Below are 13893 nucleotides of genomic sequence, written 5' to 3' on the forward strand. Positions count from 1 at the left end.
ATCCACCAGAGGAAGCTCATAGACAGAACCAGCCGAAGTACCACTCATGACCACAGGAGGGAGCTTGACCACAGAATTCACAACACAGCCCCCCATAAAATATAATACAACCCACAACAGAATGTAATACAGCCCCCATATAATGTAATACAGCCCCCCGTAAAATGTAACACAGCCCCCCATAGAATATAACACAGCCCACCCATAGAATGTAATACAGACCCCCCCATAGAATGCAATACAGCCCCTCATAGAATATAATACAACCCCCCATATAATGTAATACAGCCCCTTATAGAATGTAATACAGCCCCCCACAGAATATAATACAACCCCCAAAGAATGTAATACAGGCCCCCCATAGAATGAAATCCAGCCCCCCCCATAGAGTGTAATACAGCCCCTCATAGAATGTAATACAGCCTCCCAAAGAATGTAATACAGGCCTGTTGTGAATTCTGTGGCTGAGTTCACTTCTGTGGTCACAAGTGGTATTGCAGTCTCTGGGCTTCCTCCCTCAGGTGTTTTGGTGAGCTCGTTGGCTGCCTTGCTATTTAGCTCCACCTGAGTCTTTCTTCCTTGCTCCTTGTCAATGTTCCAGTGTTGGATCTGAGCTACTGCATCTTTCCTTGGGCCTGCTGCTCTGCTAGATAAGTGCTTCTAGTTTGTTTTCTGTTTTTTTTCTGTCCAGCTTGCTATTGTCTTTTGCTGGAAGCTCTGAGAAGCAGAGGGGTGCACCGCCGTGCTGTTAGTTCGGCACGGTGGGTCTTTTTGCCCCTTTGCGTGGTTTTCGTTTTAGGGTTTTTTGTAGACTGCATAGTTCTCTTTGCTATCCTCGCTCTGTCTAGAATATCGGGCCTCACTTTGCTGAATCTATTTCATTCCTACGTTTGTCTTTTCATCTTGCTAACAGTCATTATATGTGGGGGGCTGCCTATTCCTTTGGGGTATTTCTCTGAGGTAAGTCAGGCTTGTATTTCTATCTTCAGGCTAGTCAGCTCCTCAGGCAGTGCCGAGTTGCATAGGTAGTTGTTAGGCGCAATCCACTGCTGCTTATAGTTGTGTGAGGATAGATCAGGTACTGCAGTCTACAGAGATTCCACGTCTCAGAGCTCGTCCTATTGTTTTTGGTTATTGCCAGATCTCTGTATGTGCGCTGATTATTGCACGCTGTGTTGCCTGATTGCCAGCCATAACAGTACAAGGAGCCACACCAATGATTCCCAATAGAGGGAAAAAAGAAATCCTGACATCATTTTTTTTTCTTAGCTCTGTCTTCAGTCTTTTTTTTCCCCTAGACATTAGAGTGCTTCAGGACACAGCTGTGGACATGGATATTCAGGCTCTGTGCTCCTCAATGGATAATCTCGTTGTAAATGTACAAAAGATTCAAGATACTATTGATCAGAGATCGATGCTAGAACCAAGAATTCCGATTCCTGATTTGTTTTTTGGTGACAGAACTAAGTTCCTGAGCTTCAGAAATAATTGTAAGCTATTTTTGGCCTTGAAACCTCATTCTTCTGGTAATCCTATTCAACAGGTTTTGATTATTATTTCTTTTTTGCGCGGCGACCCACAGGACTGGGCGTTTTCTCTTGCACCAGGAGATTCTGCATTGAGTAATGTTGATGCATTTTTCCTGGCGCTCGGATTGCTTTACGATGAGCCTAATTCAGTGGATCAGGCTGAGAAAAATCTGCTGGCTTTATGCCAGGGTCAGGATGATGTAGAAGTATATTGTCAGAAATTTAGGAAATGGTCAGTACTCACTCTGTGGAATGAATCTGCACTAGCGGCTTTGTTCAGAAAGGGTCTCTCTGAAGCTCTTAAGGATGTAATGGTGGGATTTCCTATGCCTGCTGGTTTGAATGAGCCTATGTCCTTGGCCATTCAGATCGGTCGTCGCTTGCGCGAGCGTAAATCTGTGCACCATCTGGCGGTACTGCCTGAGAGTAAACCTGAGCCTATGCAGTGCGACAGGACTATGACTAAAGTAGAACGGCAAGAACACAGACGTCTGAACAGACTGTGTTTCTATTGTGGTGATTCTACTCATGCTATTTCTAATTGTCCTAAACGCACTAGGCGGTTCGATAGCTCTGCCGTTATTGGTACTGTACAGTCCAAATTCCTTTTGTCCATTACCTTAATGTGCTCTTTGTCATCGTATTCTGTCATGGCGTTTGTGGATTCAGGCGCTGCCCTGAATCTGATGGATTTGGATTATGCTAAACGTTGTGGATTTTTCTTGGAGCCTTTGCGGTGTCCTATTCCGTTGAGAGGAATTGATGCTACACCTTTGGCCAAGAATAAGCCTCAGTACTGGGCCCAGCTGACCATGTGCATGGCTCCTGCACATCAGGAAGTTATTCGCTTTCTGGTGTTGCATAATTTGCATGATGTGGTCGTGTTGGGGTTGCCATGGCTACAAACCCATAATCCAGTATTGGATTGGAACTCTATGTCGGTAACCAGCTGGGGTTGTCAGGGAGTACATGGTGATGTTCCATTTTTGTCTATTTCGTCATCCATTCCTTCTGACATCCCAGAGTTCTTGTCGGACTTTCAGGATGTATTTGAAGAGTCCAAGTCTGATGCCCTACCTCCGCATAGGAATTGTGATTGTGCTATCGATTTGATTCCTGGTAGTAAATTCCCTAAGGGTCGTTTATTTAATTTGTCCGTACCTGAACACACCGCTATGCGCAGTTATGTGAAGGAGTCCCTGGAGAAGGGACATATTCGCCCATCGTCGTCACCATTGGGAGCAGGGTTCTTTTTTGTAGCCAAGAAGGATGGTTCGCTAAGACCGTGTATTGATTACCGCCTTCTTAATAAGATCACTGTTAAGTTTCAGTATCCCTTGCCATTGATTTCTGACTTGTTTGCTCGGATTAAGGGGGCTAGTTGGTTTACTAAGATTGATCTTCGTGGTGCGTATAATCTGGTGAGAATCAGGCAGGGAGATGAATGGAAAACGGCATTTAATACGCCCGAGGGTCATTTTGAGTATCTGGTGATGCCGTTCGGACTTGCCAATGCTCCATCTGTTTTTCAGTCTTTTATGCATGACATTTTCCGTGAGTATCTGGATAAATTCTTGATTGTTTACTTGGATGACATTTTGATCTTCTCTGATGATTGGGAGTCTCATGTGAAGCAAGTCAGAATGGTTTTCCAGGTACTGCGTGCTAATTCCTTGTTCGTGAAGGGATCAAAGTGTCTCTTCGGTGTGCAGAAAGTTTCATTTTTGGGGTTCATCTTTTCCCCTTCTACTATCGAGATGGATCCGGTTAAGGTTCAGGCCATCCAGGATTGGACTCAGCCGACATCTCTAAAAAGTCTGCAGAAATTCCTGGGCTTTGCTAATTTTTATCGTCGCTTCATCTGTAATTTTTCTAGCATTGCCAGACCATTGACCGATTTGACCAAGAAGGGTGCTGATTTGGTTAATTGGTCTTCTGCTGCCGTGGAAGCTTTTCAGGAGTTGAAGCGTCGTTTTTGCTGTGCCCCTGTGTTGTGTCAACCTGATGTTTCTCTTCCGTTCCAGGTCGAGGTTGATGCTTCTGAGATTGGTGCAGGGGCGGTTTTGTCACAGAGAGGTTCTGGTTGCTCAGTGTTCAAACCATGTGCTTTCTTTTCCAGGAAATTTTCTGCTGCTGAGCGTAATTATGATGTGGGCAACCGAGAGTTGCTGGCCATGAAGTGGGCATTCGAGGAGTGGCGTCATTGGCTTGAGGGTGCTAAGCATCGCGTGGTGGTATTGACTGATCATAAGAACTTGACTTATCTCGAGTCTGCCAAGCGCTTGAATCCTAGACAGGCCCGTTGGTCGTTATTTTTTGCTCGTTTTGATTTTGTGATTTCATACCTTCCGGGCTCTAAAAATGTGAAGGCGGATGCTCTGTCTAGGAGTTTTGTGCCCGACTCTCCGGGGTTATCTGAGCCGGCGAGTATCCTCAAGGAAGGAGTCATTGTGTCTGCCATCTCCCCTGATTTGCGGAGAGTGTTGCAGAAATTTCAGGCTAATAAACCTGATCGTTGTCCGGCCGAGAAACTGTTCGTCCCTGATAGGTGGACTAGTAAAGTTATCTCTGAACTTCATTGTTCGGTGCTGGCCGGTCATCCAGGAATCTTTGGTACCAGGGAGTTGGTTGCTAGATCCTTCTGGTGGCCATCTCTGTCACGGGATGTGCGTGCTTTTGTGCAGTCCTGTGGAATTTGTGCTAGGGCTAAGCCCTGCTGTTCACGTGCCAGTGGGTTGCTTTTGCCCTTGCCGGTCCCGAAGAGGCCTTGGACACATATTTCGATGGATTTCATTTCTGACCTTCCCGTTTCTCAAAAAATGTCGGTCATTTGGGTGGTCTGTGATCGCTTTTCTAAAATGGTCCATCTGGTGCCCTTGGTTAAATTGCCTTCCTCCTCTGATTTGGTGCCTTTGTTCTTCCAGCATGTGGTTCGTTTACATGGCATTCCTGAGAATATTGTTTCTGACAGAGGTTCCCAGTTTGTCTCGAGGTTCTGGCGAGCCTTTTGTGGTAGGATGGGCATTGACCTATCTTTCTCCTCGGCCTTCCATCCTCAGACTAATGGCCAGACCGAACGAACCAATCAGACCTTGGAAACATATTTGAGATGTTTTGTTTCCGCTGACCAGGATGATTGGGTATCATTTTTGCCGTTGGCTGAGTTCGCCCTTAATAATCGGGCCAGCTCGGCTACCTTGGTCTCTCCATTTTTCTGCAATTCTGGGTTCCATCCTCGTTTCTCTTCAGGACAGGTTGAGTCTTCGGACTGTCCTGGTGTGGATTCTGTGGTGGACAGGTTGCAGCAGATCTGGACTCAGGTAGTGGACAATTTGACCTTGTCCCAGGAGAAGGCTCAGCTTTTCGCTAATCGCAGACGCCGTGTGGGATCCCGACTTCGTGTTGGGGATTTGGTTTGGTTATCTTCTCGTCATATTCCTATGAAGGTTTCCTCTCCTAAATTTAAACCTCGTTTTATTGGTCCGTATAGGATTTCTGAGATTCTCAATCCGGTGTCTTTTCGTCTGACCCTCCCAGACTCCTTTTCCATACATAATGTATTCCATAGGTCGTTGTTGAGGAGATACGTGGCACCTATGGTTCCATCTGTGGAGCCTCCTGCCCCTGTTTTGGTGGAGGGGGAATTGGAGTATATTGTGGAGAAGATTTTGGATTCTCGTGTCTCTAGACGGAAACTCCAGTATCTGGTCAAATGGAAGGGTTATGCTCAGGAGGATAATTCCTGGGTTTTTGCCTCTGATGTCCATGCCCCAGATCTTGTTCGTGCCTTTCATGTGGCTAATCCTGGTCGGCCTGGGGGTTCTGGTGAGGGTTCGGTGACCCCTCCTCAAGGGGGGGGTACTGTTGTGAATTCTGTGGCTGAGTTCACTTCTGTGGTCACAAGTGGTATTGCAGTCTCTGGGCTTCCTCCCTCAGGTGTTTTGGTGAGCTTGTTGGCTGCCTTGCTATTTAGCTCCACCTGAGTCTGTCTTCCTTGCTCCTTGTCAATGTTCCAGTGTTGGATCTGAGCTACTGCATCTTTCCTTGGGCCTGCTGCTCTGCTAGATAAGTGCTTCTAGTTTGTTTTCTGTTTTTTTTCTGTCCAGCTTGCTATTGTCTTTTGCTGGAAGCTCTGAGAAGCAGAGGGGTGCACCGCCGTGCTGTTAGTTCGGCACGGTGGGTCTTTTTGCCCCTTTGCGTGGTTTTCGTTTTAGGGTTTTTTGTAGACTGCATAGTTCTCTTTGCTATCCTCGCTCTGTCTAGAATATCGGGCCTCACTTTGCTGAATCTATTTCATTCCTACGTTTGTCTTTTCATCTTGCTAACAGTCATTATATGTGGGGGGCTGCCTATTCCTTTGGGGTATTTCTCTGAGGTAAGTCAGGCTTGTATTTCTATCTTCAGGCTAGTCAGCTCCTCAGGCAGTGCCGAGTTGCATAGGTAGTTGTTAGGCGCAATCCACTGCTGCTTATAGTTGTGTGAGGATAGATCAGGTACTGCAGTCTACAGAGATTCCACGTCTCAGAGCTCGTCCTATTGTTTTTGGTTATTGCCAGATCTCTGTATGTGCGCTGATTATTGCACGCTGTGTTGCCTGATTGCCAGCCATAACACAGGCCCCCCATAGAATGTAATCCAGACCCCCCATAGAGTGTAATACAGCCCCCATGGAATATAACACAACCCCCATAGAATGTAATACAGCCCCCCCATAGAATGTAATACAGCCCCCCATAGAATGTAATACAGCCCCCCAAAGAATGTAATACAGGCCCCCCATAGAATGTAATCCAGCCCCCCCCCCATAGAGTGTAATACAGCCCCCATGGAATATAACACAACCCCCATAGAGTGTAATACAGCCCACCCATAGAATGTAATACAGACCCCCCCATAGAATGCAATACAGCCCCCCATAGAATATAATACAACCCCCCATAGAATGTAATACAGCCCCTTATAGAATGTAATACAGCCCCCCACAGATTATAATACAACCCCCAAAGAATGTAATACAGGCCCCCCATAGAATGTAATCCAGCCCCCCCATAGAGTGTAATACAGCCCCCCATAGAATGTAATACAGCCCCCCAAAGAATGTAATACAGGCCCCCCATAGAATGTAATCCAGACCCCCCATAGAGTGTAATACAGCCCCCATGGAATATAACACAACCCCCATAGAATGTAATACAGCCCCCCCATAGAATGTAATACAGCCCCCCATAGAATGTAATACAGCCCCCCAAAGAATGTAATACAGCCCCCCCATAGAATGTAATACAGCCCCCCATATAATGTAATACAGCCCCCCATAGAATGTAATACAGCCCCCCAAAGAATGTAATACATGCCCCCCATAGAATGTAATCCAGCCCCCCCCATAGAGTGTAATACAGCCCCCATGGAATATAACACAACCCCCATAGAGTGTAATACAGCCCCCCCATAGAATGTAATACAGCCCCCCATAGAATGTAATGTAGCGCCCCCAATAGCCCCACAATCCAGTAATCACTCATTGATATATTTAAAAATACATACAATCCTCACCTCTCCTTGTGCCCTGCACTGCTCCTGAGCAGACGCTCTCTCCTCCATCATAGCATTCAACTGTACTGGCGTCATAGACGTATAGTTGAATGTGGCGGCGCTGTTGGGGGGGATGAGTCGGCGCTACCATTTGCCAGAAGTGCCCGATGGCTAGTCCGGCCCTGAGCAGAGGTGTAAAGAACGCAGTTGCAAAGGATGCAACCGCAATCGGGTCTGTGCTGGAGATAGGCCGCTGATACCAGCGCCAATTTCATCTGGATGTGCATCCTCGGACTCACAGTCAGCTGAAACGTATTGTGACGCAGAGGCCGGTCAGCACCCTGCACTGCAATACATGCTGCCGGCCAATCAGTGGCTGGCAGCAGACATCGGCATGCCCGTGACAGGCAGCACATGTCAGTGACATCATGCGCTGCCCATATCGGCATGTTGAAGTCAGCTGCACCATCTATAGAGGAGGATGCCGCATATTGTGGGAGAGAGGGAAGGTAAGAATAATTGTTTGCTTCTTTTTAAAATGTGCTGGAGAACAACAGAAGGGGCCTATAAAGGTGGGCATTATACCATAAAGGGGCCCAGGATGGGGTGAATTTAACAAGGATGAGGCACATTATAACAGGAAGGGGGACATTGTAATAAGATGGGTGACATTATTACTGGAAGTGGCCAGGATAGGATATTATTTTTGGAAGTTGTTCAGTATGGAGGACATTATTATAGGAAGGGACACAGCATGGAGGACATTATTATAGGAAGGGACTCAGGATGGTGGACATTATTACAAGGTGGGAGTTACATTATAGTGGGAAGGAGGACGAGGGGCATTATTATAGCATGAGGCTCAGGATTAGAGGACATTAATATAGGAAGGGGCCAGGATGGAGGAGATTATTGCAGGAAACAGCCAGGACAATGGACATAATGAGATGAGGAGCGACCATGTATATCTTTATAGGATCTAGAACACTACAAGGGCCGATACAGCTGACCAACATGCATGTGGGGGCACAGGTCCAAATTTTGCACCCAGGTCCATCAGACTAATTACTCCACTGCTTATTAGCTGCAAGAGATCATGTAAACCTGACCTAATGTCTGGATAGATGTTGTACAGGATCCAGTATGTCAGACAATAAAAATCGGAGGCATTATACTTAGGAAAAAGCTGCACAGCTCCTAGAGGGGCATTGCACCTAATCAAGGGCCAGCGATGGCTGGCCTAACATATGCTATTCTCCATCAGTGAAGGATAATTGTATCACATTCTTCATATAGAAGGAAGAAGAGCAGCCATAGAGGTAGTAGTAGACCTTTCAGTAGTAGGAATAGAGGTAGTAGTAGATCTTTTAGTTGTAGGGGTAGAGGTAGTAGAAGACCTTTCAGTTGTATGAGTAGAGGTAGTAGATCTTTTAGTTGTAAGGGTAGAGGTGGTAGTAGACCTTTCAGTTGTAGGAGTAGAGGTAATAGTAGACCTTTCAGTTATAGGAGTAGAGGTAGTAGTAGACCTTTCAGTAGTAGGAGTAGAGGTAGTAGTAGACCTTTCAGTAGTAGGAGTAGAGGTAGGAGTAGAGCTTTCAGTAGTAGGAGTAGAGGTAGTAGTAGACCTTTCAGTAGTAGGAGTAGAGGTAGTGGTAGATCTTTTAGCTGTAGGGGTAGAGGTGGTAGTAGACCTTTCAGTTGTAGGAGTAGAGGTAGTAGTAGACCTTTCAGTAGTAGGAGTAGAGATAGTAGTAGACCTTTCAGTAGTAGGAGTAGAGGTAGTAGTAGACCTTTCAGTTGTAGGAGTAGAGGTAGGAGTAGACCTTTCAGTAGTAGGAGTAGAGGTAGTAGTAGACCTTTCAGTAGTAGGAGTAGAGGTAGTAGACCTTTCAGTAGTAGGTGTAGAGGTAGTAGTAGATCTTTTAGTTGTGGGGTAGAGGTAGTAGTAGATCTTTTAGTTGTAGGGGTAGAGGTGGTAGTAGACCTTTCAGTTGTAGGAGTAGAGGTAATAGTAGACCTTTCAGTTATAGGAGTAGAGGTAGTAGTAGACCTTTCAGTAGTAGGAGTAGAGGTAGTGGTAGACCTTTCAGTAGTAGGAGTAGAGGTAGTAGTAGACCTTTCAGTAGTAGGAGTAGAGGTAGGAGTAGAGCTTTCAGTAGTAGGAGTAGAGGTAGTAGTAGACCTTTCAGTAGTAGGAGTAGAGGTAGTGGTAGATCTTTTAGCTGTAGGGGTAGAGGTGGTAGTAGACCTTTCAGTTGTAGGAGTAGAGGTAGTGGTAGATCTTTTAGCTGTAGGGGTAGAGGTAGGAGTAGAGCTTTCAGTAGTAGGAGTAGAGGTAGTAGTAGACCTTTCAGTAGTAGGAGTAGAGGTAGTGGTAGATCTTTTAGCTGTAGGGGTAGAGGTGGTAGTAGACCTTTCAGTTGTAGGAGTAGAGGTAGTAGTAGACCTTTCAGTAGTAGGAGTAGAGGTAGTAGTAGACCTTTCAGTAGTAGGAGTAGAGGTAGTAGTAGACCTTTCAGTTGTAGGAGTAGAGGTAGGAGTAGACCTTTCAGTAGTAGGAGTAGAGGTAGTAGTAGACCTTTCAGTAGTAGGAGTAGAGGTAGTAGACCTTTCAGTAGTAGGTGTAGAGGTAGTAGTAGATCTTTTAGTTGTGGGGTAGAGGTAGTAGTAGATCTTTTAGTTGTAGGGGTAGAGGTGGTAGTAGACCTTTCAGTAGTAGGAGTAGAGGTAGTAGTAGACCTTTCAGTAGTAGGAGTAGAGGTAGTAGTAGACCTTTCAGTAGTAGGAGTAGAGGTAGTAGTAAATCTTTTAGTTGTGGGGTAGAGGTAGTAGTAGATCTTTTAGTTGTGGGGTAGAGGCGGTAGTAGACCTTTCAGTTGTAGGAGTAGAGGTAGAAGTAGACCTTTCAGTAGTAGGAGTAGAGGTAGTAGTAGATCTTTTAGTTGTGGGGTAGAGGCGGTAGTAGACCTTTCAGTTGTAGGAGTAGAGGTAGAAGTAGACCTTTCAGTAGTAGGAGTAGAGGTAGTAGTAGATCTTTTAGTTGTAGGGGTAGAGGAAGTAGGCCTCTGATCACATTTCAGTGTCTATTACATTTTGTAGCCATTGCATTTTTCAATATCTAACAGAAATGACTTATCGATTAGGAACATTGTCAGTAACTTGCCACCATCAGCCTAATGAATCCAATTAAGCAAACTCATTATTGAGGAAAGTCACTCGTTAATTACAAGAACAACACTTCACTTTGATGGAATGATCCAAGCAAGTGATTAATTTCCCACTTGCTGCAAAACCTTAAATTTACCTATTCCATTTCCAAATTATTACGGTGATGAAAATTAATCAAAACTGGAAATGGTGTGAAGCCAAATATTAAAACTGAAACTGAGAAGATTTCCTTATGAGTGAAATCATACAAATGTCCATTCATAGTCTATATTGTGGGCTGTGTATTATTATAACATTGTGTACTGAAGAGTTTTAGGTAAGACACGACTTATCATCAAAGAGATTGTACGGTCACAAGATATCAATGACCTACCCATGAAATTGATCAAGAATGTCAGTCTTCAATGAATCTTTGAATACCAGTGAATCCTTTCAGAAATTAATAGTAATGTAAGAGGTTGTCCGCCCTCAAGATATACTCATAGATACTCAAGATATACGCCCTTATAGATATCCCTGAGATAAGTCATCAATATCATTTTGGGTGGCCCAATATGCAGCATCCTCACTAATCAGCTGTAAAAATATCCGGTGAACATTGGATGTAAACATATTGAGCGGAGCTGCAATGCGTAGCTGTATTCAGTGTGTAATGGCCTCTGACAAAACTTATAACAGTTGATAGGTGGGGTGCTGGGTTTTGGACCCCCACCGATGTGATATTGATGACCAATCTTAGTGATAGGTCATCAATATCCTCTGACCAGTCAATTTCTTTAATAAAAATTCACTTGTTGAAGGATTCACCACTTGTCGAAGTCTACTCAATTTTAAAATAATAATTTTAAAGTCTATTTTATGCATGTTCAACTATATTTTCGCCAATGTAAGCAGAGTTTGGGGTTTCTAATTTTTTTCCCCTGATCCATCGATTGCAACTTTTAAAAAAAGTTATTAAATATTTCACAATGTCTTGAGTGATTTTATGCACCCTATTAATTTTGGTGCATTTTCTATCCAATTTTGAGAAACGTGACTTTTTGTGCAGAAAAAATTGAAAAACAAGAAATAGACAAAATGCTCAAAATTAGTGATAAGCAAACCCATGGATGTTTGGGTTCACCGGGGTTCAGCTGGACTTTTTAAAAGCCTGGTTCAGGACTTGAATTTGCCTCCAGACACCAAACCATATAAAAGTCAATGGGGACCCGAATTTCAGTGCTTTAAAATGGCTGTAAAATGGTCGGAGTAAAGCTACCGTCACAATTAGCGACGCTGCAGCGATATAGACAACGATGCCGATTGCTGCAGCATCGCTGTTTAGGTCGTTGTGTGGTCGTTGGAGAGTTGTCACACAGACAGCTCTCCAGCGACCAAAGATGCCGAAGTCCCCGGGTAACCAGGGTAAACATCGGGTTACTAAGCGCAGGGCCGCGCTTAGTAATCCGATGTTTACCCTGGTTACCATTGTAAAAGTTAAAAAAAAACAAACACTACATACTTACCCTGGTTGCCAGTGAACACATCACTGGATCAGCGTCACACACGCCGATCCAGCGATGACAGCGGGTGATCAGCAACCAAAAAAAAAGGTCCTGCTCATTCCCAGCGACCAACGATCTCCCAGCAGTGACCTGATCGTTGGTCGCTGTCACGCATAACGATTTTGTTAACGATATCGTTGCTACGTCACAAAAAGCAACGATATCGTTAACGAAATCGTTATGTGTCCAATCATGGAAAAATAGGAAGTAAATGAGCAACATTCCAATTTTAACAGTGCCCTCCTAGAGACTGAGACTTGCAACGTACACCCACGGAAGAAACGTGTACATTTCACCCACAGTGCATGGGGCGCAGTACCCTCAGGTCTAAAATGTCTGCTCCAGCAGCGTACGTTACAAATGACACCAATGAAAAATTAGTAATATGATCTTTGAGCTGGCCGTGAGGCTTACTACCGGCAGTCTAGTTAAACATGACATCCACAGAGCATGTTTTAACATTTCCCCCACAGAAGCTGATAACAAATTTCACCCACAGAGCATGTTTTCACATTTTCCCCACAGAAGATGATTACAAATTTCACACCCAGACTACGGGGGACAGTGCCCCACAGGCAGGGTTGCAGAGTACACACAGTGGCATAAAACCACAATGCTCCCACAGATATAGGTTAAAGAAAACACATGATGTCTTTCTATTATTATTATTTATTTATATAGCACCATTAATTCCATGGTGCTGTACATGAGAAGGGGTTACATCAGAATACAAATATCGCTTACAGTAAGCAAACTAATAATGACAGACTGGTACAGAGGGGAGAGGACCCTGCCCTTGCGGGCTTACATTCTACAGGATGGTGGGGAAGGAGACAGTAGGTCGATGGTTGCAGGAGCTCCGGTGTTGGTGAGGTGGCCATTGAGTTGGGATTTCAGGATTCTTTTGAAGGATCCAAATGTGGTGGATAACCGGACGTGTTGGGGCACAGAATTCCAGAGGATGGGGGATATTCAGAAGTCTTGGAGGCAATTGGATGAAGAGAGAAAGAGGTCTTGGGAGGACCGTGATTACGTGAGGGAAGATATTGAGATATTAGTTTGGAAATATATGGAGGAGAAAGGTTATGGATGGCTTTGTAGATCAGAGTTAGTAATTTAATCTGAATGCGCTGGGAAATTGGGAGCCAGTGAAGGGATTTGCAAATAAGGGAAGCAGGAGTGTAGCGAGGAGAGAGATTAATTAGTCAGGCAGCAGAGTTAAAGATGGACGGTGCGTGTTAGAAGGTAGGCCACTTTTGGCAAAAGTACTGCCACAGATATGGGTTAACGTGAAGAATACAAACAATGGCTTTTGACACAGTAATCCCGCAGATATGGGTTAAAGAATACACAAAGCAGCATTTGGTACTTTAGTATCACAGACATGGGTGCATAAAGTAAAAAAATATGTTTAGACGCTCATAACTTCCACCGACTCAGTTGAAGATTACAAAACTTTTGGTTATGCATGGTACTATCACAGACACAAGTGCAGAGCACACACAGATTGTTTTTGGTAAACTGAGCACACGTAAAACAGCTGAGTCCTGTCCCTGCGCTAAGCAGAGTAGAAATAAAAAATAAGAATCTTGAACCAGGATAAACAGGTCCAAGTGGAGGAGGAGGTGGATGTGTTGGTCTAGGAGCGAGAGGCAGCATGGTGATTTGGTGGTTAGCACTGCAGACTTGCAGCACTTAGGTCCTGGGTTCACATCCAACCAAGGACAACATCTGTAAGGAGTTAGTATCTTCTCCCGTGTTTGCGTGGGTTTCCTCCCACATTCCAAAGACAGACTGATAGGGAAATTAGATTGTGAGCTCCAATGTCATATCTCTAGTGAAGTAAAACGTTGAACAAGGAACATCTCTTTTACCACGGATACCTTACGGCAGTTTAGGCTTTCTTTTTCTTACAGTTGCCCCAGTTGGTGCAATGTAAAAAAGTTGTCACATTTTGTCCTCTTAGTCCATACGCCAAATCTGAAATGACTCACATACCCTGATTCTTTTCAGGCTTTTCTCCTGTACATACCTGAGCGTTTAGAACGTATGATCTGCTGCTATCGCAAAGTGTCCATGTCTCGATGCCGTATTTTGCTGGTTAACTGGGTATATATTGT

Source organism: Ranitomeya imitator, chromosome 1 (genome assembly GCF_032444005.1).
Source record: "Ranitomeya imitator isolate aRanImi1 chromosome 1, aRanImi1.pri, whole genome shotgun sequence".
NCBI classification, from domain to species: Eukaryota; Metazoa; Chordata; class Amphibia; order Anura; family Dendrobatidae; genus Ranitomeya; species Ranitomeya imitator.